This window comes from Saccopteryx leptura, chromosome 2, assembly GCF_036850995.1.
Source record: "Saccopteryx leptura isolate mSacLep1 chromosome 2, mSacLep1_pri_phased_curated, whole genome shotgun sequence".
Lineage (NCBI taxonomy): Eukaryota > Metazoa > Chordata > Mammalia > Chiroptera > Emballonuridae > Saccopteryx > Saccopteryx leptura.
In genome coordinates this window covers 253,707,773-253,735,687 of record NC_089504.1, presented here as the reverse complement: position 1 = coordinate 253,735,687, position 27,915 = coordinate 253,707,773, and the positions used below count along the sequence as shown (strand labels likewise).

The following is a 27,915-nucleotide window of genomic DNA, read 5'->3' as shown; positions in this document are numbered from 1 at the left end:
GGCGGGGCAGCACAGACAAGGGGATTTTTGGTGGCCCTCAAGCCACAGCGAAGACCCATCAACTCTTCTCTGTCTCCCAGGAGAGAGAGAAGCAGGCACAGATGATCGGCCATGCCCGGGGGGTTTGGAAAGGATGCAGAGACTTGCCCTCCAGTGGGAGAAGGTCTCTGTGTTGTTGCCTGGCAGCTGCTGTGCTGGGCTCCTGTGGGCACACTGGTGTTCTGCAGACCCCGTGTCCCATCTTGTAAATGTCCCCCATCCTGGAGCCTGTGCTCCCCTCTCCCCCTCCCCCACTGTCTCCCACCTTTCCTTGCCCTCAGTGTGCGGAGTGCCATTCCGCAGCGCACCTGCTAGGCGCACAGAGCCATCATGCCTGAGGGAAGCATTTACCTGCCACATTTTCTTCCTTATCTGCCTTTGCCACCCCTTCCTGATGTCACCTACCCACGAGGTATCTTCAGGAGTTGTTAAAAATTGCAAACCTACCCTGGGTACTTGTTGGGAGAAAGACTCCGAGTAGGGCTTTGTCTGACCCTGTTCTGTTCCGGAGTTCCGAGGGTCGAGATGCTCACCTGTCCAGCCTGTTATTCACGTCGGTGCCCTCCTCACTTTGTGTGGCACCTGACTCCTGGTTTATAGGACTGGACTCGACCAAACCCCGTATGTAGCAGTGGTGGTGAACACAGACCAGCACATGCCCTACGGACCAGCGGACCTCACCATGTGGGTCCTGGACCCTGGCAGCCTCAGCATTGTCTAGGAATTTGTTGGAAATACAACCTCACTGAAACGAACGGTCTGGGGTGGGCCCAGCAAGACCCTTCTTGGTGAGTTTGAGAACCCTGGTTCTGGTTTGGAATCACTGAGAGACCATCCTCAAGGATGCACCATTTTCAGTAACTAGTTGACACTTTGTGTGTGTGTGTGTGTGTGTGTGTGTGTGACAGAGACAGAGAGAGGAACAGATAGGGACAGACAGGAAGGGAGAGAGATGAGAAGCATCAAGTCTTCATTGCGGCTCCTTAGTTGTTCATTGATTGCTTTCTCATATGTGCCTTGACTGGGGGCTCCAGCAGAGTGAATGACCCCTTACTCAAGCCAGCCACCTTGGGCTCAAGCCGGTGAGCCTTGATCTAACCAGATAAGTCCACGCTGTAGCTGTCGACCTCGGAGTCTCGAACCTGGGTCCTCCACATCCCAGTCCGATGCTCTATCCACTGTGCCACCGCCTGGTCAGGCACTAGTTGACACATATTAAGGGACGCCAGAACTTCGCCTTGGCCTGTCCCAATCCACCACGCCACCGCATGGTTCTGGTAGTTTGGTGAGGCTACACAGAGGTCGCAGGGGCAGCTGGAGCCGGTCCTCGGGGCAATGTCCCATCTGTTGGAGAGGGAGCTGCCTGTCTATCACTGCTCCCACCCCCTGTGGGCTCTCTCCGCTGCCCTTGGTTTGCACTCTGCTGCCCTGTCCCCCGGCCTCCAGGAGAAGAGTGGTAATAAAGACAGGGCTTGATCCGCGGGCCCTCCACTGGCCCTGTGCTATGCATGGCATCCTCGTCACCTGGCCAAGCCGGCCCGCGCCGCACGGCTGACACTCACCTGCCCCCGGGGGAGACAGTGAGGGTTTGTTCGAGGCGAAACGCTGTGCAATCGAGTGGAGATAACAGAGCCCAGGGGTCAGGCGAGCTGCCCGGGGCTTCTTTCATCTGTGACTTATATTGGTGGGGTGTAAAGTGCGGCGTGGGCCTGGCCCATCCGGCGGTCAATGGCGGCCTTGTTCTGTCCCCCCTCCACCCCCACTTATCTGCCATCGCTCTGATGTCACAGGTTTCATTTGGGTAACTGACTTCAAAGGTGCTTTTCAATTTTCTTTTTTTTTTTTTTTAATTTTTCTATTTCAGGGATAATAGCCCAGCTTTTCAAAAAGCATTTTGCTGTGCAATCAAATCAAACATTTTTAAATGGACAGGGCCAAGTCAGCCCCAGCCCAGTCCAGGCCCGGAGGCTCCCAAGAGGTGGCCAGGAACGCACGGTCCGTTCCGACAGACGGACAAAGGGAGGCTGTGTCTGCTGTCCTCCTCCTGGGCTGCGTTCTCCCCTCAAACCCGTCCACAGGCCAGGATTTTGCAAAACAAAACAAAACAAAACAAAAAACCCAAAAAGCACCCCTCACCATTTCGCTTCTCTCGGTGCCAAGGAATTCAACCGGGACCGTCTCTTCCAGGTCCTCCTCGTTCTAGCCGGGGGTCGTGTCCCCAGCTCACTGATTCTGTGGGACCGTGTGGCCCAGGCGGGGGGGTCAGGTTGGGCTCTGGCCCTCACGTTTTCCAGACTCCGCTGTCGTGGGAGGTCAGCTCTGTGGCCTTCCCTTCTTTGTCTTCTTCCCTCATCACACTAATGCCTGAATGTCCCATGTGTCTGCCTGGACACCTGGTGGCCTGACCTGAGCTGACTTTGGGGTAGTAGGCTGAGTTACCAGACCATGGGGGGGGGCATATGTGTATGTGTGTGGGGGAGGACAAGATTCCAGCGAACAATAATGGATTTAAAATGCATCTTTGAGCAGTTGGTTGTCTGCTCTAGGGAAGAGAAGTGGCTGTGCTGCCCACTCCAGAGGCTGTCGAGGGCCGGTGGGCAAAGGTTAAGGGGATGTTTGTGTTCCCATGCTGTGTGTTTCTATTGCGGCTGTCACCGATGACCCCAGCCTCAGTGGCTTAGATGATACATATTTATTACCTTACAGTTCTACCACTCCGATGTCTTGACATGGGTCCCACCGTGATCTCGAGTATTTAAACCCGGGAGGAATCAGCCAGGTGTCCAGTGTCTTCCCTGCACCTTGCACTGTCCCCGGGCAGCCTTTTCTGACTTGAATCTGGACACAGGAGGGTTTATTCCCCACTCAGACCTGTCCCAAGCTCACCCTGAAGTCAGCCGAGTTCTGGAGATGCAAGAGCATCACTGGCGACAAAACTTCCAACGAGAAGATTTGCAGGGTGGCCACCCCGACCTGCTGCATTAGAAACCTCCAGGCCTGGGGGCTCTCGAGATCCGTCTTTTCTACAGGGTCACTGTCAATCCTGACACGGGTGTCCCGTGGGTTCAGACCGTGCCACTTCCTCCCAGCAAGATGGCACGCACACCCTCTGACATATCTCCCCTAAGATGGCTCGCCCCCCTGTGCGCGGCTTTGCTCCCTCAGCACCCCAGGAAGGCAGCTCGTGCTCTGACATCCACTCTGCCAGATGGAAAACCAGAGGCTCAGACGGTCTTACTTGGGGGTCCCAGCGAGCGAGAGCCGGAGCCTGGATGTGAACCCCAGTGTCTCGCTCCACACCCAAGGCTGCCTTGCACGGACGATCCAGAAGGCTTAGTGTTGTTCTCCTCGGGAGTTTCTTACCCCACCGCCTCTCTAAAGAGAGGGTGTGTGTGTGTGGCTCCTGTGAACTTGCCACGTGCCATGTTTCGTCCAAACTGAGGAGAGCGCCCTGTTATCTCCTCCTGGACTGTTTCATGCCGGTTCCCCAGGGAGAGACACCTGCCGGCCACTCACTAGCAGTGCCTGAATGTGCACGTGTTCTGGGGACCGTGAGAAATGTGATGGCTCACAGCCACGTTGTGCCCACCACGGGCGATGGCTCTCTGTGGCTCGTACGATGGCTTTTGTGTACGTTGTCTCTAGGAGTCTACTGTCCACGCCAGGACTGCAGAGCATGACAGGAGAGAAGTTGGCCTTGTTTGGCACAGACAGGAGAGGACAACAAGGACCCAGGCCTCCGCCGCTGCTCTGCGCATGACGACAGCCACCATTTACAGGGATGATCTGCACGGATGACTCGGGTTGGCGCTGGGTCAGGGTAATTTTGCCTTTATGAGATATCACCCTGGGGTCAGAAAATAAATGTCACCGGCCCCCGAGGAAAGCAAGTTGAGAAGGTGCGGGATATGCAGCCAGGCCTCCAGGGCGACCGAAGGGGGTTCCCAGTGCGCGCTGACGACAGCCCTGTTTGTCCTCATCCACTGGGGGCGGGGGCGGGGAGGGGTGGATTCCCGGGAGCCCGAGATTATTAACGGCACACCAGCTGCTCTGCCTTTATTGCTGTCAGTCATAGCGAGTGCCCCTGCCTGTCCTCAGAGACATGGCCTCTGCGGTCAGAGTGTGGGGTCACCCGTCCGCGTCCGCCTTGCCGCGCTGGCCTCTCTTACCATCCATGGCTTTGCTTACTGGGGTTAACTGTTCCCTTAATCTCATGAGCAGCGTCAGAGGCCACCGCTGCCCCACGGGGCCACCTGCCGAGCTCAGGAGTGTCATTTAAAATTAGGACGCTGTGCGCAGCTAAATAGAGCTGGCCCCAGTCCTGCCTGTCCACTCGGTGTCTGTGGTTGGCTGGGCGGCCTCCACGTAAAATGTGACCTGAAAATGGCTAGAGACGGGAAGTACCACAGTGGGTACCGGAGATAGAGGGGCTGGGGGAGGGGGAGGCGGTGCTTACTGGGAACAGGGTTTCCGTTTTGTGTTCTGTGGGCAGACAGTGGTCACGGCTGCCCAACAGTGTGAATGTCCTTAATGCCACTGAGCTGTAGCCTTAAACATGGTCAAGATGGTAATGTTTATGCTATGTGTATTTTACCGCAAAAAAAAAAAAAATTCCATAGCACTATACAAAAGGATAGATTTTTCAGTAAATGAAATATCATATTTGATCATCAAAAATACATACACAATTTGAGAATCTCCCAAAACCCCACTATCTCATCCCCTCAAAGCCCTTTCTTAACATGGCACTGATCCTGAACTTGATGATTGGAGGATATGGTTGTTCACAGAGAAGAGGGGGAGTTATGCTCGGGAAGGACACCAAGTCATGACGGCCCCCATGTCTGTAACCAGCCCCGCGAAAAACCACCACGTTTCCGGACTCACCTGTCTGCTCATCGATGAAGAGGCAGAGAGATCGGGGCTTTCTTTCTGCTTTCAGGTTCCACATTCAAGTATTTCCTATGAAGGTAAAAAAAAATGTGACTCGAATCCCAAGGGGAATGAAGTGAACGAGAGCTTTCTAGGGGCAGGCTGTGTGTCAGGAGCTAGCACAGACACAAGGGGCATTCTAAGGCAAAGGGGTACTGGTAATTAATGGATGGAGAAGGGACAGTTTTTACACCGAGAGTTCTAGTGCCTTGGCGGGTCGTGAGAACAGGTCACCGGCTCCCGGCCAGCATATTGAATAAAAAGAAAGAGAGCAAAATCACGTCAGGGTGTGGCGTGCCATCCGGCCGAGCGTTGTTTTGTGGGCGTTGGCTTCAGTTCTCCAGATGACCTGTTGTCGTTTTCTCGTGGGCGCATCCAGGTCGGAGGAGGCATGATGGAAATTCTACCCAGCCGTAGGGCACGAGAGGTCGTGACTCGTTCTGGGGACCCAACCCAACCCCAGGCCACATCCCTGGTTTGTGGAGACCTGGTTCCGTGTGCCACGCCCCGTCTACCTGGTGGTGCAACTTTTCAGACATAGCCAAAGACCTGTACCCGTGGACAGTCCCTGTCCACCCCGCCACACCTCCCTGCCCAGTCCCAGGCCACCAAGGATCTACTCACTGTGTCTGTGGATTTGCCTACTCTGGATGTTTGCATAACCCTCTGCCTGTCTATAATGCATAGGACTGGAAAGATACAGTGTGTGACCTTGTGTCTGGCTTCTTTCACTGAGCAACAGTGTTTCCAAGGTTGTGGCATCCCTCTTATTACTGAAAATACCCTTCACTGGTTGGGTATACCTGATTTTGTTTATCCATTTTTCATCATTGGCTGGCATGTGGAGGGTTCCCACTTTTTGATACTATGCATGCTCCTGCACATGTCTGTGTATGGACATCCGTTTTCATGTCTCAGGGTATATATGCCTAGAAGTAAAACTGCTGGTTCCTACGGTCACTCTCTGTCTGACCTTTTGAGGTCGGCCAGATGTTTCTCCAAAGCACCCGCCCCATTTTCCATTCCCAACAGCAGTGCACGAGGGTTCTGATTTCCTCACACCCTCACCCACCCTTGTGTTAGCCCATCATTTCACGAGGGCCATCCTCGTGGGAGTGAGGTGCTAGTTTCTGTGGTTTTGTTGCACATTTTCTCCAACTGCACACAATGCTTGGGGCCCCTTTTCGTGAGCTTTTCAGCCACTTTGTGTGTCTTCGAAGAAATATCTGTTCAGAGCCTTCGCCCATTTAGACAAACTGGGTTGTCTTTCTGTTATTGAGTGGACGAGTCCTTTCCGCGGTCCAGATGCAGGGCCCTCCTCAGATGTGTGATTCGCATGTATTTTTTTTTTGCCCATTCTGGGGATTGCCTCTCCACTTTCTTGATGGTGTTGAAGACAAGTTTCTTGCCTCCGGTTAGGGTTAAGGAGGGGCATTATGTGAACAAGAAAGGGAGAATTTTCCCCCAGGGGGAGGCTGTGGGAGATGTGCAAGGACAGGTGTCCGTGGACTCCTCAGGTGGTCCCTGTGCATCCTTCTGTGATCAACTATCGGGCTTAGAAATTCAGTGCAATTAGCAGTCCGCTCAGCCAAAAGGCTGGTGTGGCCGACAGAGTGTTGATTGAGCCAACCGGTTATTTGTTAGACCCTGTCCCTGAACTTCACTGCTGTTCACTGTGCTTACTGGCCACAGAACCCATTCTGGGGGCCCAGAGGTCCAGAGAACCAGCTAAAGAGGAGGACATCCCAGGTCTCGGGCGGTGATGCGGAGGAGCAGGAAGTGCCATCCCCCTGTGTCCAGGCCGGACCTCCTTCCCTCCATCTTGGTCACTGCCTGCTGCCTGCCCGCCCCGGTGGCCTCTTGAACTTTCTGAGTGACCTTCCTGAGAGGCAAGACTGACAAGTGAGTCTCTCAGCAATGTGGATTGCCGCCTTGGTCGAAGGAAATGGGGTGGCTACGGGGCCCAGGGAGGGAGGGGCTGGCCTGGGGACGGGGTCCAGTTCTTTCCCGTGCAGCAGACAGGATGTGCCCCAGCCACCGAGGGCTGCTGCACTTGGGACCTGCCAGGGAGGCGCTCTGGCCGCGGTTTCCGTGCCCAGGAACAGATGACAGGACCGCAGGCAGCCTGTCCTCTTGTAGGGAATACGGCCAGGACTCCTTTAACGCAATGTGACAACTAATCTCTCCATAGCATCTGACTGAGAGGTTTTAATTACGACTGTGAGACGCGCAAGTGAGTTCTGTCGTCGTGCCAGCAGCTGGGCGTCCCCGTGGCTCCGCAGTGCCCCTGTTATTTTGCGGGGCGCGTAGCGGACTCTCGCCCGTGCCTGTGTCCTTCTTGTCCCCTTGTCCCTTTCTTCCTGCCGCCCCCTGCTTTGTCTCCTCCCCCCCCCCTTTCCATCTCCTCCTCGGGCGTGAGGACGCGCTGACCGCTGCTGTGCTTTGGGCGGGAGGCTGGGTGCTTCGGCTGTCCTGCCCGTGTTTCAGAAGCAGCCTGAACCTGGCCTGATGGGGGGCGGAGCTGTCCGCTCAGCCGTGCTGGCATTCCCGGGGCGAGCCTGGTGTGTGGGGGTCTGTGCCCGTGGTACGGAGGCACCTTGTTTGTGCAGGGTAAGCAGGAGTCACAGCAGCAACGGGGAGTGTCACCCCCCTCAGACTGCCTTCCAGCTCAGGAAATGAACTGTGACATAGCTTGTCGTCATAATACCAAACACCTGGTCGTTTGCTGTGAAACCATCCATAGACTTCTTTTTTAAAAAAGTGTATTTTTCAGAACTCACATTTAATATATTATTTTTTAAATGTATTGGTTGATTTTAGAGAGACAGGGAGGGAAAGAGAGAGAAAGAGAAGCATTCATTTGTTGCTTCACTTCACTTAGCTGTGAGTTCATTGATTGCTTCCTGTATGTGCCCTGACTGGGTCTCGAACCCGCAGCCTTGGTGTTTTGGGATGACGCTCTAATTCAGTGATCCCCAACCTTTTTTGGGCCACAGACCAGTTTAATGTCAGAAAATATTTTCACGAGACAAGTAAAAAGAGTGAGTCTTAGACAGGATGTAACAGAGGGAATCTGGTCATTTTTTAAAAATAAAACATCGTTCAGACTTAAATATAAATAAAACGGAAATAATGTAAGTTATTTATTCTTTCTCTGCGGACCGGTACCAAATGACCCACGGACCGGCACAGGTCTGCGGCCCGGGGGTTGGGGACCACTGTTCTGACAGAGCTGCCCGGCCAGGACCCATCCACAGACATTTTGACGTGACCATCACAAATGTCTGGGTATTTGGAAACATGGGGCATGCCACGTAGATTATTTGTTTATATTTAAATATGAGGTAGGCAAGTCATATTGGGGAGGCATATTGAAAACGTGTTTGTGACCCCCCCCCCGCCCTGGGGAAGGGTACAGGCTGCCCCGGTGCCCAGGCTGTTCTGCTCCTTTGGCCCCGCAATCTGGGGTGCCCTCCCTGTCAGAGCCCTGTCCCGCCCTGCTCCTCGCCGCCAGCTGTCTGTCCTGCTCACCTGGCCCTCACCTGGTGTCCCTGCTCGCACTGTGCAGTCTGCTGCCTGGAATGTCTCAGGCCACAGTCTGCACCTCCCTGCTAGGCGGTGACCCCTCTGGGTGGGGCTTTGCAGCCCAGGTCCCAGCGCATGCAGGTCCCTGAGAGCCTGCCTGGCCCTCGCCTCTGCTTTGTCCCCGAGTCACTCGAACCCTTTGTGTGGGTCAGGCTGTCTCCAGTCGCTGCACGGCCGCTGTCCTGGCCACACGGCGACCTCGCCCTTCTGTTAGGTGACAAGCATCAGAAAGAGGGCCCTCGTTACTGGTCAGGTGCATGGCTTGTCCTGTGTGGAACACGCCCCTCTACTTCACGGGGATGTAAGAACATGTGGACCCCAAGGAGCAAGGGTGGCACCGGCTTCCTGCTTCTCTGCCCCAGCTCTGATGTCCCTGCTTCAAGGGCTGGAGGACCCGGAAAGGGGAGGACAAGGTGGGCACCCGGGCGATCGGCTGGCGGGAGCCGGGCTCAGGACCAGCAACACTCTGTCATCTGCCCGGGTGGTGGCCCGGCAGGGGGCTAATGAGAAGTGAGGTGTCAGAGCCACCGCAGCTGCTCGGAGTGCTGACAGCAGGTGGGGCCACCTGCACGCCCGCTGCTACCTGTGCACTCAGACCCTGCCTCCTAACGAGCTCGCTACTGCCCACCGCGGAGGGGACGTGGGCCCTGTCCACCTCTGGCTGCCCACGTGTGGGCCCGGTGGCCTCTACTGCCTTAGCAGCAAGGTTGGCTCGAAGTAGAGCCCATAAACCCACAGGGGATATGCCCCATTTTCCAGGGGTATCTCTGAGTGTGGCGTTCCCCTGGGTGCCTCCAGGCCCAGAAGGGGGGAGCACGATTGCTGTAGTGCCCCCCATGCCTGTCCCAGGTATAAGCTGGGGTCACCCCTGCCAACACCTGCCCCTGGTTCCTAATGGCCACTTCTTCCATGCTCAGCTCAGAAGTGCCCCCAGGAACCCCCTGGTCCCTGACCTGCCTCTGACTTGAGCCTGCTGGCCTGTGCCTGGCTCTTTGGCTCTGCCTCCCCCTGGGTTGTACCTGGGGCTCCAGTTGTTTCCAGGACTTGCCATGGGCATCTCCTGCTCTTCTGTGTCTGGTGCCCATCACGGTGCCGGACCCAGGGTCGAGTTCTGTAAAGGCTGTGGAATGAGTGACTCATTCAAATTCACCACCTGCCTCAGTTCTGAGTCCCAGGACCTGGAGAGGCAGGGAGCCTGTCCCCGCCCCAGCCCACCCCACCCCACCCAGCGGTAGAGAAGTGCTTAGCACCCTTCCCGGTACAGTAAAGGTTTCTTAAGGTGTTTTAGGTTCAGTGACAGGATGACATAGAGATGGCTTTTTCTTGGTCAGGTGCATGGAGTCTAAGTCCTTGGTGTAGCCTTCCCAGAACAGAGCTGAGAGGGCTCTATGAATATTAGGACGCTACCCCTCTGGCTCCTGCTCAGCCCGGGTGGCTGCACTGGTCGCTTTGTTAGTCACCTTCAGAACAGGGTTCAGGGTGTATCCACTGCTTGGTGGGACAGTGGATTGTCAAGTGGCCTTCAAGGCTTTCTACAGCAAAGCATCCCTTCTTGAACCCTGTTCATCCCACAGACTGGGCAATGCCCTTTGCTCATTCCCCGGTACCAGGTCTGTCCCTCTCTCTCCAGGGCTTCTCTCCCTCCTGGTCTAATTCTTGGAAGTTCTGACCTGCCCCTGCCCCCATCCCAAAGCTGGACGCTCTCTCGTTCTCGTTAGGAGTCAGTCTGATCACATTCAGTCCACAGTAAGAGTAGTAAGAGGGGCACCTGATGTCAGTCCAGGAGCGGAGGGAGCTTTCCAGGTGTTAGGGGGCAAGGGTGCTGCCCAATGCCCCCCGAGGGAACCCCCAATCCTCCTCCTGCCCCTGTGCCCGCCCTCCTGGAGGTGACTAGGAGGAAAGGAGGATAAAGAAGCAGAGAACGCCGACGCCCAAAGCCCGCAGCCCTTCCAGACGCGGAAGGAAGCTGCATCCTCCGAGCAGCAGCAGCAGCGCGTACCATCTCAGCGTGTCCACCTGCCCAGCCTGGGCGCCCGCCGTGCTCCGCCTCTCTGAACAGCTGGCCCACGTGTCACAGCCAATTAGGCTTCGGAGGGAGTGAGAGGGAGAGGAGTGACACCACAGGCTGACCCCCCGCTGTCCCGGGGCAGATGTGGAGGCCGGCATGCGTCTCCACCAGGCCACGCCGCTAATTAATCACCTCGTCCACTGCCTTGTGACAGGCGTTGCGCGTGCGCAGGCGCACATGGAGGCCGGGCGGCACCTGCGGGGGCAGCTGTGGGGGTGGGGGGCCCTGGCCGCTGCCAGCCCCCACCCCTCTCTCTCCGTTGGGCTGGCAGGCCTGTTTCTGGCAGGTTGTCACCGAAGCTGTTGGGGTTAAAAGCAGGGGTGGGAAAGAGGGGAACCTTTAAAAGCCATAAGTAATTACACAGAACGTGGGGCAGAGGGACTGGATGGGAGCCAACCTCCCCCCGCCCCCGGGGGTGCCGCATTCTGGAGGGGTTAGTGGGACGTGCAGGGACTTTCCTGAGGGTGAGACCTGGGACCGGGTGGCCCTCCAACTATGTCTGCCTTTCTTCCTTCCTCCGTCTGTCACCCCCTTCGCTGGGCATTCTGGGAGACTCAGCCCCTGCCCCCAGTGCCTGGGGTCAACTTCTGTGCGTTTTTTAAAGACATAACTTAGGTTTCGCTGTGTCCAGGAAAGGCCCAACCTCTTGAGTCCACTTTCTGAAGCACCCCCCCCCCACTACACACACACACACACACACACACACACACACACACACACTAGCATGCTGCGTTTCCAACCATAATGCTCAAGACACCCAACTGTGATTAGCTACATACTGAGCACAAGGACCTGGTCCGGACTCCCCCAGCCCCCAACCCCCGGCATAGGGTCTGGTGCCAACCCTGCACTTAACCAGTGTTTGTCCAACGGTCCCTGATTAAGGCACAATCTTACAAGCTCCGGGAGCTCCTGTCGGCTGTAGAGCTGGGCACACGCCAAGCAGGTGCAGCCTGGCAAAGCCGGCCATGCCACAGTGGCAGGCAGGGGTAAGCATGAGGGTGAGGGCAGAGGAGAGAATGCCACCTGGGTTCCAGCTACCGAGCACTTAAGTGACCCTGTGTGGTCAGCAGCTGCTTTCATGGATCAGGTCGGCCTTGTTTTTGTTAAAGGTCAAGATAATGGCCAGAACCACCAGACCAGTGCTGTATAATGTTCTGTTGGGGGACACGGTCTCCAAGACAAAGTTGTCCCCCTTACGTGTACACTTGGACCAGCCAGTGTTTCAGGGGACGTGAAGCACAGTCTGGGGACATGTTCGGAACATTCGTTTGGACATGCGTCAGAAAACGTTCATTTACTCTCATTTTAACACTAACGAGCTAGTCATGTCTGTGGAATCGAACCCAACTCTTTATCCCTTCGTGTGTGGACAGGAGGCATTCTTGTGTCCGGCCTCAGTGACCGGTTCACGGTGCCTCCTGCCCTCTTTCTCTCGGGACACCGTGCAGAAGTTTTGCAGGCATCTCCTCAGCCCTTGGGAAGCTTTGCGCTGGGTCCGTGCGCTGAACGTCAGCTTTTCTTCGAGCCCTCCCAACCCCCACACCTCTGCGTCAGCCTCCCTTTCTAGAGAGTCAGTCTAACACGAGGAGCCGGAAGGGTCAGTCACAGGACTCCTCTGGTGGGCACAGAGAAGAGCTGTCATGAGGCAGCTGAGGGCGCTGCTGGGAGACCCTGGCAAAATTCTTTTTCCATTTTTCCAATGGTAGAATGGACAGAACAACCTGTAACCCATCCCGACAGGGAACTTTCGGCTGCTCCCTAGGAACTAACGGCTGCTTTTATCCAATCGTTCATTCTGGGATGAAGACGCCGAATTATCTGCGGCTCTGAGAGAGCAAACCATGCTCGGGAAGGAGGATGTTTTCACAAGACATCTCCAACCAAAGGTGTAGATCTTCAAAAACCCCAAAGTAGCTCTGTGTTTCTGGAGAGAAGCCTAAGAAAAATAGACAAAAACAGTTTAAAAATGAGTGGTTTAAACAGTTCCATAAAAGATACTTTGAAATGTCCAAGCTGGAATGTGTAGCTTAAAATATGTGGGGGAAAATATCTAAATTAATAAACAAACAGAGCCATGCTCATAGGGGCGACCGCTGCCCCCTGCCAACTGACTGGACAAGGCTGGATCGAGCTCATCACAGATGTGCGTCAGAGAACAGCCTGGTCCCTGTACCTGGGCCACCTGGCCTCGCAACCTTTCTGGACGGTTCCTTTGGTGGTCAGCCTCAAATGACAATGGTTGTACTAGAAAGAGTGTGCACTTGATTCTGTTTTTAATTGGCATTTATGGAGGTGTCATTGGTTAATAGCATCTATAAAAATATGCACTTTTAAGACAGGCTGGAGCAAACTGAAGTGTCCTCTTGGTTGTGTGACTTTGAGCCACCACTTTTATTGGGCTAATACTTACCAAACACACTCATACACACACACACTTTCAAGCTCAAATATATATGTGTTCACTCTCACATATGCACACACAGATATACCCATATACTTACACATTCACACTCACTCACTCCAGGTTCCCACATTCGATCCCCAGTGAGAACTCAGGGTGTCGGGCACTCTGGCAGCCCTGAGGACACAGGGGGGATGTTCTGGCCACGCTCCGGCCACCGAGCTTTTATTCAGTGACAAGTGCCACTTCCTGCCTGCAGACCTACATAGGTGTTGGTTGCCTCTGTAAAGTGGGGGTGAGAGGCTCACCCCGAAGCTGTACCATCCCTTGTCAGGGCAGCTCACTCAGAACAACCAATCCATGTGCGTTTTGTTTGACATTTTTAGAAATTGATTTTTAGGGAGAGAAGAGGAAAGAGAGAGAGAGAGAGAGAGAGAGAGAGAGAGATCAATTCACCGTTCCACGCATTCATGCCATCCTTGGTTGACTCGTGTTTGTGCCCTGACCCAGCACCAAGCCTGCAACCTCGGCGTGCCCGGATGATGCCCTAGCCGCTGGCCTACCCCACCAGGGCCCGTTTTGATTATCGATCCTTGTTTTGGACATGACTTGTGCCTCAAATTTTAATGTCACAAATGATATTCGTCACAAATTTGGTCAGTGATAACATGGACCAGTGTTTGCTCTTTCAGAAGTTAATCGACCCAGAAAGAAAGAGAGGATCAGTTCAAATTCTTCTTCCAGTTTCAAGTGTCTTGTTAGTTCCTTTAAAAAAAACAAACGTTTTCTTATACTTGGATGCCGAACATGATGTAAGTGCCACTGGAGATGCAGAAGAAGGTCTGTAACACCTGCCGTTGTCTCAGCTGGGGTGTACCTGGAAGCATGACCTGTAAGTGCATGTGTGTGAGTCTGAACGTGTGTGGGTGTGTGTGCTGCACACACCCGCAAACTCAACTATACACATACTCACACACATGCACACATACTCATGTATATATGCTCACACCTACTCACACACACTCGGACACAGTGAGTGAGGACGTGTGCGGATGGGTGTTTGGGTGACAGTGCAGGTATAATTGTATATGTGTGTGTGTGACAAGTGAGGTGTGGGTATGACAATGCACCAGTATGCACATGTATGGATGTGTATGCACACATGTGACCAAGCGTGTGAGTGTGAGCCTGCGTGTGTCTGTGAGTTGTGAAGCCACCATGACGTCTCTCACCGCACAGACTGAAGACCAGCTGTGTGCTCAGAGAGGGGTAGGAGGTCTCGGGGTCAAGTTAGATGGCAGTCAGGCAACCTGTCCCTCCGTATATCTCCGTGTGACTTTAGAGGACCGACATTTTTCTACCTAATTTGCCTTGAAATACAAAATCAGAGTATATAAAATTTTAAAAAAGAGGGGGAATTGAAAAATAATAATTTTTATTTATTTATTTTTTTTTTTGTATTTTTCTGAAGCTGGAAACAAGGAGAGACAGTCAGATAGACTCCCGCATGCGCCCGACCGGAATCCACCCGGCATGCCCACCAGGGGGCGACGCTCTGTCCACCAGGGGGCGATGCTCTGCCCCTCCGGGGCGTCGCTCCGCAGTGACCAGAACCACTCCAGCGCCTGGGGCAGAGGCCAAGGAGCCATCCCAGTGCCGGGGCCATCCCCGCTCCAATGGAGCCTTAGCTGCGGGAGGGGAAGAGAGAGACATGGGGGGGGGGGTTGGAGAAGCAAATGGGCGCCTCTCCCACGCACCCTGGCCGGGAATCGAACCCGGGTCCCCCGCACGCCAGGCCGACACTCCACCGCTGAGCCAACCGGCCAGGGCCGAAAAATAATAATTTTTAAAAATCCCAGAAAACAAACCTGCATGGATAAAAAATATGTATACTGTATATAGCTGGCAAGCTAAACTTTGTTGGTGAACTTTAGAGTGAGCAGAAATGCCCACCTTCAGTGAGCGACTCCGGGAGGGCAGTGGTCAGCCATGCTCCGTTGAGGATGGGCGGGGCAGGTGGGCAGGACCCCTCTCCCCACGGAGGTGCGTCCCAGAGCATGGGCAGGGTTTTCCGGGGCAACACCTCCATCTTGTGGTCACACTCAGAACTGCAGCCCTTCTGCTGAAACTCCAAACCGGCCCAGGCATGGGGGACAGAGGGTGCCTGTGTCCCTTTGTGACACGACAGACAGTAGTGTGATGTTGTTCTCTGCCCCTCGTTCCTGACACAAACAACCTATATTCTTAGCAGTTTCCTGGGTGACAGGAGTGTCCTTTGTTCTGACGCGGTGACTCTGGTTGGCCAGGATGGTTTCCAGTAAGGGCTGATCACCAAAAGACCTAACCACGGAGAGAAGCTTGGCCGCTGCAGCCTCAGCCCACTCTCCAGAGGGCGGTAAGGGCTGGTGATTGAGCTGAAGATGGATTGTGGCTACGCAATGAGGTCTCCGTAAAATCCCCCCAAATCCGGAGTTCAGAGCGCTTCGGGGTGGAACGCAGGCACGTACGTACCAGGGGGGCGGGGCACCCCAGCTGCACGGGGACGAAAGCTCTGTGCTCAAGACTCTTCTGGACCTCCCTTCAGGCTTCTCTTTATCGGGCTGGTCACGTGGACCCCCAACACTATCCTTTATTATGTAACACATTGTTCGACGTGTTTCCCTGAGTCTGTGAGCTGTTCCGGGAAAACTGAGACCCCAAGAAGAGGGTCGTGAGGCCCTCCGATTCGTAGCCACATCGGACAGAAGTTGGGGTTCACTTGGGGACCTACCACCCACCATCGGCGTCTGTTGCAAGAGGAGGGCGGTCTCCTGGGACTGAGCCCCTAGCCTGCGAGGTCGGAGCTGACATCAGGTGACAGGGTCAGGATCACGATGACTTGCAGGAGCCCCGCGGGCGCTGCAGGGAAGTGCTCCGTGTGGGAAACCCACACGCGTCTGGTGTCAGTGGCAAGGCGGGCTGGGGGGGACTTTTCCTTCCATCCCCCACCTGCGAACCCCCTCCTTCTCTCTCAGAGATGCCATGTGTTCCTACTGGTGGTCACCAGCGTCCCGCAGTGAGGGTGACCACCATTGGTCAGGGAAGAGGACTCAGAAGTCCATAGTAACTTGGGAAGGGGATGGGGCCATCGACAGTACTGTAGTTGCTAGGCACATTCAAGTAGACTCTCACTATAAAGTAAGCTCTTATTGTAAAGTAGACTCTTCCATTAAAAATGGTTTTAAATAATAGTAACAAAAGTAAAGAACACAGCATGGTCAGCCTCCCGTGGCCATCAATTCATAGCCTGTCTCGTTCCATTTTGTGCTATCCTGTATCTCTTCTACCTCTGCAATGATTTTGAGACAAATTATATCATTTCTGTAAAAATACTTCAGCAAATACCTCTAAATAGAAGACTCCTAAAAAAATAGAACTATAATGTCATCATGGTATCCCCCCCTCAAAATATCAGCAATAATTCTTTAATGTCATCAAACATTCAGTTAGTGTTCACATTTCTCCGGTTGTCTTATAACCTTTCTTACAGTTCGTTTTGAATAGAGGGAGACAGAGTCCCCTTGTGTGTGTGTGTGTGTGTGTGTGTGTGTGTGGTTGGCTTATACACCTGTCCTATGGGTTTTGATTTCTCTGCACTTTGATTTCCTAAGCTGGGAGGTGAGCATAGACCACACCCTATCTAAGTGTGGTGAGAATGAGCGTGCCTATACAATGCCCGATACAGAAAACCTGACGTTGGGAGTCCCACGCTTCACTGACATTTAGACACATGTCTTTGTTTTTGTTTTCTTAAGGTGTTTTAGATTCATAGGATGGCAGTAGAGATGGCTTTTTCTTGGTCAGGTGAATGGAGTCTAAGTCCTCGGTGTAGCGATGACTCCAGTAGTCGCTCAAAACCAGGTTTCCAAAGGGAGCGTATTCTGAGCACAGGTTGCATGGGACCTAGAATTTTGCGGCTCTGTGGAGGCTGTGCATTCTGGGATTCAGGTGTGGCTTCTACCTGGCTTGCTTACAGGTCAACAGAGGTGGGCTCTCAGAAGGACTTTGGAAATTCTAATACTGTTACATGTAGTTAGCCATTTAAGACAAGAAATAGTTGAGGAAGTGTGTTGCTTCCTCATTCTAGGTCACTGCTGGCTTTCTCAGTATCTCCTATCCCTTTCTCCTCCTCCTCCTCTTCCTCCTCTTCCTTCTTCCTTCTTCCTCTTCTCCTTTTCCTTTTCCTTCTTCTTCTTCTCCTTCTCCTCCTCCTCCTCCTCCTCCTCCTCCTCCTCCCCCTCTTCCTCCTCCTCCTCCTGCTCCTCCTCCTCCTCCCCCTCCTCTTCGTCCTCCTCTCCCTCCTCTTCATCCTCCTCTTTCTCCTCCTCCTCCTTCTCTTTCTTCTTTTCCTTCTTCACTCAACATACGAGTTAATCTTGTGGGTCAGGTTCTAGGATTCGAATGGGTCCCCCTCAAGGTGATGACGCTACAAACTGGTGTGGCCTGGAGGTGATGAGGCCATGAGGGTGGAGCCCTTGTGAATGGGATCAGTGCCCTTGTATAAGGGACACCAGACCCCCTATGCCCACCGTCATGCAAGGACACAGCAAAACATTGGCCGTCTATAGCCCAAAAGAAGGGTGCTGACCAAAACCCACCCATGCTAGCCCCTGACCTTGGACATCCAGTTCCAAAGCTGTGAACGATAATTATCTGTGGTGTGTCAGCCACCTACTCCTCCCTCCCCCGCTCATGTGGCAGTAATCGGAGAAGTCTGCGACCTTGACTTTTCTCGTGATCCTGTTTTATTTAACCCAAACTTAAGTCATAAACATCTTTCCACGTTTCTAAATGATTAAATTTCAATAGGCACATACTTGTAGTTAACACCACGCCAGTGTGTCCCATAGCTGTACCCAGTTCAGCCAACCCTTACTATATGTGGACACTGGCCTAACCTCTCACTGTCGTACAAACATCACAATAAACATCTTTGGGGGCAAGTGGTGTGTTTCTGATGGTTTATTTAGAGCGGATGCCCAGAAATCATTTAAAGACAACTGCGGCTAATGCAGATATTTATTAGGGGAGATATAGGATATATAAATATTTATATTGGGAAAATAGAAAGTATTTTTCTAAGTTTGGTTTCGGAGAGATCTCTCCAAGACTGAGGAAAGGTTCCCTTAGATTAGAGAAGTCCTGGAGGGGCAGGAGTTTGATGGGGGTGGGGGTGGGGGGTCACGGCCTTAATCAGTGAGCTAGCCGGGGCCCAGTGGACCTGAGAGCTGATGCCACACGTTTGGGTGAGTGTCGCACCCAGGACGCTCCACCTTTGCGCCGTCCTGAGCACAGAGGGTCACTCAATCTGGAAGGACCCCCTGCCGACCACATGGGGAGCCGCACAGGGACCGTGTGATGGTCCAAGCTCACTGCCACGTCCCCTCTAAAGTTCCGTGCTGTGTCTCGGGCCAAACCTCTACCATCTCAACTCCTTGGGGGTTATTTTGATGGCTCTGTGTTGAGGTGACAGTGACGAACTCCCTCTCCCCGCCAACAACATGCTTTTCACGGGTCCCTTCCTTGGTGCATGCTTCTTTCTCTGCCTCTGACTCCTGCCTTCCCTTGTCCCCCAGCTGGGCCCCTCGGGCCGGTCCTGTGGCTTGCCTAGCAAACAGCACCCCCCTTCTGCTTGCTGCAACAGCCCAAACGTGGCTCGGGTTTGGGGCAGCACTGGGCTCGGTGTTGGTGGGCTGTCTCTTCCTGCAGCTCCGGGGAGGGGGGACCTTGAGTGGGTCAGAGTCCATCATGGTCATCCGTACTCCTCTGTGAACAATTGACTTAGGGCTGTGAGAGCAGCCTAGTTACGGCTAATATGACCTAAAAGAAAGTCTACAGGAGATTTCCAGGAAATATTTCACCCTGATCACTTAGTGGGAGCTGCCTCCTCCTTTTCTAAACTGAACCATTTTGACGTGAGGATGTGCGCAGTAAGGAGCTTCCGCAGCTGCATTGTGTCATGAGGGGTGATGCCCCTGACCCTCTGGAGATGGTGGGCTGGGATGATGTGAGGAGCTTGAATTCTGTGGAGAACAGACCTGCCCACGGTGGGAGGACACGGCAGCTGGCCAACCAGCCCGAGAGTGGACACCAGCTCTCCTCAGTGGCATCAAGTCACACAGTGCAGAGCGATGACACGAGCTAGGAACAGGGCGTCCCAGGCTCTTTCTTTTTGGGGGGAGTGCTGGTCAGCGGCATAAGGAAAAAATGGATTACCAGCGGAGTGAGGAGGTGAGCCATCTGGGCTGGTACTGTGTGTCCAGGAAGGTCTGGGCTGGCGCTGTGGGTCCATGGAGGTCCTTCTGTCTGTCTGTTTTGCGTTGTTGGTGGTGGCTTTCCTCGGGTTGCTGCTTCGTGCCCCCTCTACCTCCTGCCCTCTGTCGGCAAGACTCTAAGGAAACAAGTTTCTTCCCTCCCGACGTTCACATGCTCCTTGCTGGCCTGGGCTGTGACGTGGCCACCTCTGGGGAGGCTGGGAAACAGGATCTGGGCAGGGTGGGGTGGGGAGGGGACACACTGCCACCCGGAGTGGAACAGGAGGAACGGGCTACACCAGCCGACACGTTGTCAGGGAAGACGCTCCAGCCACTCTACTGAATGTCCATGTCTCTGGTGCCCTGCATGCTCTGGCCACTGGAACGGGGGTGGGGGTAGGCCCTCGATAGAAGGACAGCAAACTTGCCACCACCTGCGCTGCAGCCAAACTCAGTGAAGTGACCTCACATCTCTGTGTTACGGGGAGGATCCTGCTGGTTAGGTCAGAAAGAGGCAATGGCTTCAGGTTAGAATCACGCAGCCCTGTCTCTGCCCTTTCTCATCACAGTAAAGTGGAATCTCCTCCCCTCCACCCCCACCCCCCCGAGACCCGCCGGTCCCACCCTCAACTGCACAGCGCTGTCACCGGGAGAGCTCTCACAGTGCCTGACACCAGCCCTCCCAGCAGACCCGGTTCTGTCAGGGGCTCTGCAGGAGGGACCCAGGTACCAGCATTTAAAATGCTTCCCCATGACTCCGGTGTTCCAGGTCGGAAACCCTGCAATGAGAGCGACGGCTTGATGTCCTGGCCTCACAGTGAAATCGCCCAGGGGGCTTTTATAAAACTCTGACACCGCTGCCCCCACCCCCAGAGATTCTGGCGCCATCGGTTGGGGCAGGGCGGGGCAGCCACGGCTTGAAAGCTCCCCAGATGGTTGGTTCTCAAGTGCGACCACAAGACTATACTTTCAGGGATCATTTCTATAGTTTGTCAAGTGCGGCCGTGTCTGAGAAGCCACAAAGCCCAGCTGGGTGGGAAGGAAGCGGCTTTTCCCGGGCAGTAGAACCGCTGAGGTACTGTTGCTGTGCATGTTGGCCACACCGCTGCACAGCGGTTCCCGGCCTGGGGGGCACGTCAGACTCTCCAGGGACAGTTTTACAAACTTTCAATTCCTGGGCTCTGCTCTCTGAGATATTAATCCAATCCTGGGGTGGAGGATGGTGGGGGCTGGAATCATTCCGGTTTGTTTCTAAAGCCCCTCCCTGAGCATTATAGGAAGCCAGGATGGAGGATTGTCAAATAACAGCGAAGAGAATAACAGTAATAATAATAATAATGGCCCACACAGAGTGGTAACTGTGCCCGTGGATGGCCATGCTCACGGGAGGGGAGAGTGGGCGGTGGGCAGGCTTTAGGGACGCCCGGCTGTCTCTCCGTCGTCCTTCCTGTTACTTCTGCACAGCTTCTGCATCGTGAAGAACTCGCTGGTTTAAGACGAGGGCCTGCTCGCTCCATGCCAGCTTTCACCGTCACTTGGCGTAAGGGGAAGTCTCGTCGAGCGTTCCCGATGAACCAACAGTGCGGCTTCAGCGGTCGGATGTCTGGAGCTACCTGCTGAGGGCTGCGTCCATTTCTCTATTTAAACGGTGTCGGCCATGCTGCCCGGCCCCATCGGTCTTCTCCTGAAGGTCTCCATCTTGCCCAGGCTGCTTGGGGTGGGTAAACAAAGGCCACCAGCCTGGAGGTGTGATAGCAGTGACGGGACGCATCTGGCAGTGTAAGCGTGACCTGCGCAGTAGGTGGCATGGCTGCCACATGGCCCGTGTCCCCTCAGCCTCAGAGGTGGCCGGTGCTGGCAAGGACAGGGTCCTGTTCTCTTTTGCTTGTACCTCGGCCACTACCAGCGAGGAGGATGGTGGACCTGCCAGGAGAAGCCAGAGATGCAGACAGGGGTTGTCCATAGATCTGGCTCCTCTGTTCTGAAGTCCACCTGCTAAACAGCAGGGGTGCCTTTTTTTTTTTAATACAGAGACAGAGTCAGAGAGAGGGATAGATAGGGACAGACAGATAGAAACAGAGAGAGATGAGAAGCATCAATCATCAGTTTTTCGTTGTGACACCTTAGTTGTTCATTGATTGCCTTCTCATATGTGCCTTGACCGCGGGCCTTCAGCAGACTGAGTAACCCCTTGCTTGAGCCAGCGACCTTGGGTCCAAGCTGGTGAGCTTTGCTTAAACCAGATGAGCCCACACTCAAGCTGACGACCTTGGGGTCTTGAACCTGGGTCCTCCTCATCCCAGTCTGATGCTCTATCCACTGCACCATCGCCTGGTCAGGCAGGGGTGCCTTTTTGATTATCCCGTCGATCCAAGAGTCCTGCCGGCATCTGTGGGTAGGGACTAGGGTTCTTTCTTTTTTTTTTTTTTTTTTTTTTTTTTTTTTTCATTTTTTTTTTTTTTTTCATTTTTCTGAAGCTGGAAACAGGGAGAGACAGTCAGACAGACTCCCGCATGCGCCCGACCGGGATCCACCCGGCACGCCCACCAGGGACGATGCTCTGCCCACCAGGGGGGTGATGCTCTGCCCATCCTGGGCGTCGCCATGTTGCGACCAGAGCCACTCTAGCGCCTGAGGCAGAGGCCACAGAGCCATGCCCAGCGCCCGGGCCATCTTTTGCTCCAATGGAGCCTTGGCTGCAGGAGGGGACGAGAGAGACAGAGAGGAAAGCGCGGCGGAGGGGTGGAGAAGCAAATGGGCGCTTCTCCTGTGTGCCCTGGCCGGGAATCGAACCCGGGTCCTCCGCACGCTAGGCCGACGCTCTACCGCTGAGCCAACCGGCCAGGGCCTAGGGTTCTTTCTTAAACTACATGCACTGGGGTGATGTTGGTTCATAAGAGTGCATAGGCTTCCAGTGTGCAATTCTGTCACACGTCATTTGTATATCACGTGTGTGCCCTCCCCCCAAAGTCAAGTCTCCTTCCGTCGCTGTGTGGACTGGGGTTCTTAACATCCTGACATGCAGGGGACCGTCCAGCATGACAAAGAACTGTCATGGCACCCCTACCTCTTTGGACAGTTCTGCCCACGTGGGTAAAAAGTCTATTTACACAGTTGTGCCCAGGAAACCTAGACCTTGGCTCCACGAATGTGAACAGAACCAGAAAGGACTTTATTTGCAAAATTTTAAGATACCTGAGACTTCTAAGAAAGAGAGAAAAGCTGCATGCCAGCCCCAGGGAATGTTGTTCTTTGTTTGGTGCAGAATTTTACCAGATTTTTAGTTTTTACCCATTTCAAAAAGAAGTCACGTGGCCCACAGCGACGCGGCTGCTAGCCCCAAGACCTGCACGGCTCGTTTCCCTGTTGGATCTCTGGTGATTCTGACGGTGGTGCAAGTTCCCAATGATCGAGCCTTCTAGAACACGTGGACCCACCGGGGCATTTACATAATTTGTATTACTGACATGCAGATTATTTTTGTTATATATATATGTATTTATATAACAATATATATAATATATATATTTATGGGTGTGTGTATTTGCCTTATTTGTTGCTTATTTTACTGTATTTTTCGCTCCATAAGACATATTTTTTCCCCCCAAAAGTGGAGGGGAAAATGCCCATGTGTCTTATGGAGCAAAAAGTATGGTATTTTATTAAATATTTAAACACACCATTTGGTTCAGAATATTTTTTTTTTCTTCTTTTTCTCCTTAAAACCCTAGGTGTGTCTTATGGTCAGGTGCATCTTATGGAGCGAAAAATACAGTAATTTTATTTTAAAAGGACTTCCCTTGGATTTTTACTCTATCTTCCCATTAGGGTTTTTTAAGAACTATCTTTTGGAATTTTTATGCATGCATCAGCTATATCCAGTGCAAGCAGTAAAGAGAGCATGGAATATTCATTATGGAAAGGAGGCCGCAGGGACCAAAGGACCTCAGTGGTCTGGTCTAAGGTAATGGGCAGCCATTCTACATGTTGACCACTTGAGGGCGCCAGAAGCCCACCCAATGGGGCAGGCTGCCTGCAGGGCCTCATCTCTGCTACATTGAATCAACAGCCATGCAAAAGGCTATTCATGTAACCTGCTCAGGGCTGGTTTTCCCTCCAAGTATCTTCTGTTTCACACGTGGATCTGCACCAGCCTGTCTTCATTCCTCAGGTTCAATTTCAAGACAATAGAGACTGACCTGTCTCCTGCTCTTGTAACAAGCAGCCACGGGGTCATTGGAAAGAACTCAAAATGAGACCGTGCCCCCCTGCAGTCAGCTCCCCCCCGCCAGGGGCAAGTGGCCCCAATGCCACCGAGTGGTGTAAACGTTACAACGCTGAAATAGAGATGTGGCCCAGGAAGGGGGAGAGACCCAGTATTTTTTTTAAGAACCCATTTCGCTCCCGAGAACACATTTTCCGACATGACGCATTGTCTGGCCTCACACAAGGCAAAGGCCGTGAATCGGAAGGTCAGTGTTTTCCGTGCCCCATGCTGGTTGTCTCTAGGTTCCTGCTCCCACGTAGAGGGGCAAAGGGCACGTGGGCGCCCTTCCTGAGGATGGTCGGAGGGGATGGGGACGGTGTCGGGACCGCCGCGTGAGAGCTCGGGCAGGCGAGAGGCCGCTTCGTTAGCCCGTCACTTGAGCCCCCACCCCAACCTGCAAGCTGAGACGCCCCCATCCTGGGAAGGGCGCTGGGAAGGTAAAATAAAGTTCAGATGCTGTACTCACTCAAGTTTTCCTCAAGTGACACAGGACGACAGGGAGGCAGGGGACGTGCGGGGGAGGGAGGGAGCGTCCAGGGCGTGTTAGGTAGTGACCGGGCATGACCTGGAGGATACAGATGTTTTCTACTGTGTTCCCCCAACAATAAGACGGTGTCTTATATTAATTTTTGCTCCTAAAGACACGCTAAGTCTTATTTTCAGGGGATGTCTTATTTTTCCATGAACGAGAATTCACATGTATTGTTGAACAAAAAAATCAACTAGTATTAATATACTGTAGTCATGTCATCACAAACATCAGCATAACCAGCCAGACTCTGAATTCCATCAAGAATTTCTTGTGACTCTATTTCCATGTACAACAATCTACCCTGTTTCCCCCCAAATAAGACTGTGTCTTATATTAATTTTTGCTCCTAAAGACACACTAGGTCTTATTTTCAGGGGAGGCCTTATATTTCTAAGCTTGAAAAAAATTGCACTAGGTCTTATTTTGGGGGGATGTCGTATTTTCGGGGAAACAGGGTATATAAACAGACAAAACAAACAAATGAAACCCAAAGTGAGCCCTTCCCTGCCCAGACCACTGGAGAGAGTGGGTATCGTCAACCAAACACCGCAACACAGCCAAGGTGGGGCTCCTGCTGTCCAAAAAGGAAGAAGAAGAGAAGAAGAAGAAAAAAAACGTGGGAAGGGAGAAAGCCAGGTTTCTGAGGTCACACTCCAGCTCTAAGTAGCCGACCCCGGACTCAGCCCCAGGCCGGCAGCTCTAACCTTAAGTCAACCTGCCGGTCCCTGTACCTTCAGTTCCTGAAATGCCTCTCCCTGATCACACGGCATGGGGTCCCACCTCCGAGAAGGGAAACCGTCCAAGAGCCCCCACTCTGCGTGAGAGAACCAATGACTGGCCCTTTCAGAACTACAACACCATGAAGGAACTTCCTGATTTTTGTTGTTATTGTTGTTCTAGGTCAGAATTTAGCCAGCCACAGCCCACCGGCCAAATTCATGTTGCGCTGCTTTCTGTAAACGAGGTTTCATGGGGGCGGTGTCCCCTGCAGTGGTGTTGCTCCCTGGGGAACATTCAGCAGTGTCCAGAGACATTTTTGGTTGTTGCGCGTGGCAATGGGGACACTACTGACAAATCTGGGGACGTCACGGTTCACACAGCAAGGCTCAGAATGGAGAATGATTGGGCCCACACTTCCACAACGTGGGAGTTGAGACTCCCTGGTTTTACGGGGCCCCGGCCTTGTCTCTCTGCTTCTCCCCTGAGCTGAGGAGTTGAGACGGAAGTCACACAGCCCCCGGAGCTTACAACGTTTACCATCGGCTGCTTTGTAGAGAGGGTTTGCTGATCTGAGCAGAGCATCAGTTCGGAACAACCCGCCAACAAAAGAACCGGTGTTATTTTTGCAACGGCAAGGTTCCGTCCGCAACGTCCCTTAGAAGTCCTCTTCACTTCGACCTTTCACGGCTGTTTTCCATCCTGTGTCCGCTGATCCCCACCCCACCCTGTTTTTACAGTGACCCACCTGCACACCAGGCCCAGAGCCATGGCACACTCCCTGCTCTTTAGGGGTCACGTGGCCGGGACAGGGCAGACAGACCTCAGTGACACGGTCACCCCGTGAACGGGTAATGACAAACAGCAGGGAGAGCATGAAGGCTGCCTGTGGGCAGCTTCAGTGACCGTTGACGGGCTCAGGAAAGGCTCAGTGGGGACGTGAGTGGAGCAGAGGCCTCAGAGAGGAGCGGAAATGAACTTGACCAAGATGGTGCGGTGACCACGGGCAGGCAGAGGGTGACTGCAATGGCGACAGAGACACAGGAACCCTGAGGAATGAGGTTCAGAGAACCCGGGGCGGGGGGCTGGTGACATCTGTGGGGACCAAGCGAAGCCAGTGTGGAGGCCAGGCTGTGGGTTTGGTCTTGACCCCGTGGGCTCTGAGGGTCAACACCGGCACTGCAGGGTGTGGGGAGGGGACTGGACCTCATGTCCATTCCCAGTGTCAATGGTCAGGCTGAACAATTGAAAAGAAAACAAAAAACAAAGTTGAACTCATCTGAAAACCTAGTTATTTAAAAAACCAACTTGCGGATTGATTAACATAAAAAACCTCTAATTAAATCATTGTGGCTTTTATTTTATTTTTTTCCCCTTCTCAACACAGTGAGTGAAGGGAGTGAATTCAAACACACTCATTTCCTTTTTACCAAACAGGTTTGTGTGTGTATAGCTTCAGCTGGAGTTGGTCCTGCCGTGATTTCTAAGTCCTATTTCTTTTGAAGATCAGTTGAATATTTATGTGTGCATGTCTTTTTGATGTTGTTAAAATTCCCAGTTCTCACCATGCCTTCTACTAGTTTGCTAGGACTTTTAACATGTAGTCATCAGAGAGACTGGAATCGGTCGCTCAGTGTGTCAATTCTCCACGGTCTCTAGACTGTCTAGTTTCCCTGTGCAAAAACTGTGGTCTTTAACCCAGTTATTGTTTCCTTTTTCGTCACTGTCTATAGCAAATTTTATCACTGTCTATAACCTGTCCATTACTGGTTAGAAGTACCTTGGGAGATTTAGGCGACAAACCCAGGTCAATGATTTTCAACCTGGTGTGCCGCAAGAATTATTAAAACGTGCAATACCTGATTATTTGGTCAAGGTCACTGACCTTTCTTCCCTTAGATTGACAAGATAAAAAAATGACAACAGCCGATACAACAAGAGCCGTCTGGTGAATGAATCAGACCCTATTTTGGCCCTGCCCAGTTGGGTCAGCAGTAGAGTATTAGCCCAGCATGTGGAAGTCCCAGGTTTGATTCCCGGCCAGGGCACACAAGAGAAGGGCCCATCTGCTTCTCTACCCTTCCCCTTCTCTTTTCTCTCTATCTCTCTCTCTTCCCCTCCCGCAGCTAAGGCTCCATTGGAGCAAAGATGGCCCGGGCGCTGAGGATGGCTCCATGGTCTCTGCCTCAGGTGCTAGAATGGCTCTGGTTGTAACACAGCAATGCCCCAGATGGGCAGAGCATCGCCCCCTGGTGGGCATGCCGTGTGGACCCCGGTCAGGCGCATGTGGGAGTCTGTCTCTCCGCCTCTCCGTTTCTAACTTCGGAAAAATACACACACAAAAAAATTGTACCTATTTTGTTGTTGTTGTTGTTAAGTGGGCAAAAGATAAAATGTATTTTTTGGTGTGCTGCAGAATTTGGTGGTTGGTTTACAAGTGCCATGAGATGGAAAAGGCAGGAGACACCGCTCTCAGTGATGAAAACCAACCAAACCTTCTGTTGTGCAGCTACGGTTCCTTTGAGCCCTTGGCTATAGTCCTTTGAGAAATAACTTATTTTATTTCCTCAGTAAGGGGACATCAACCCACCACGCGCCTCCAGCCACCCTGTCTGTGCATAGTGTGACGGGCACGTGTTCACAGAGCGTCTGTCTATGGCTACTTTCCTGTGACGGCAACAAAGTTGGGGGGCTGGGTGGCACAGAGACCCCGCAGCTGTAAGCCTGAGATACTTAGTGCCCGACCCTTTACAAAAAAACCCCCACAACAATGTTTGTTCTGGAAAGTAGCTGAAGTCGTGTGTATGTTCCTTTTACGTAAGAATGTCCAGTGGTAACTGCACACGAACTCTGGCTTCTCGTGGCCATGCTAAGAGCCCCGCGTGCCCCCATGGGTCAGGGAAGACACTGTAAAGGGCTGCTCAGCTTTCTCAGCACCTACAACATGAGCCTTTTGTACACATCATCTCCCATAATTCTCACCGCAGCCCCGTCAGTCCGTTACCATTGCCCGTCTTTGTAGAGGAATACATGTAGACCTTCAATAACATGTCCAAGTTTGCAGCATTTGCAAATGGA

The 27,915-nt window shown here is 53.1% G+C and overlaps 1 pseudogene; it reads left to right on the top strand.

Annotated features, from left to right (window-relative positions):
* The first annotated feature begins 20,278 nt into the window (after positions 1–20,278).
* Positions 20,279–20,384, top strand: LOC136396364 (small nucleolar RNA U3; annotated as a pseudogene).
* Positions 20,385–27,915: the final 7,531 nt, after the last annotated feature.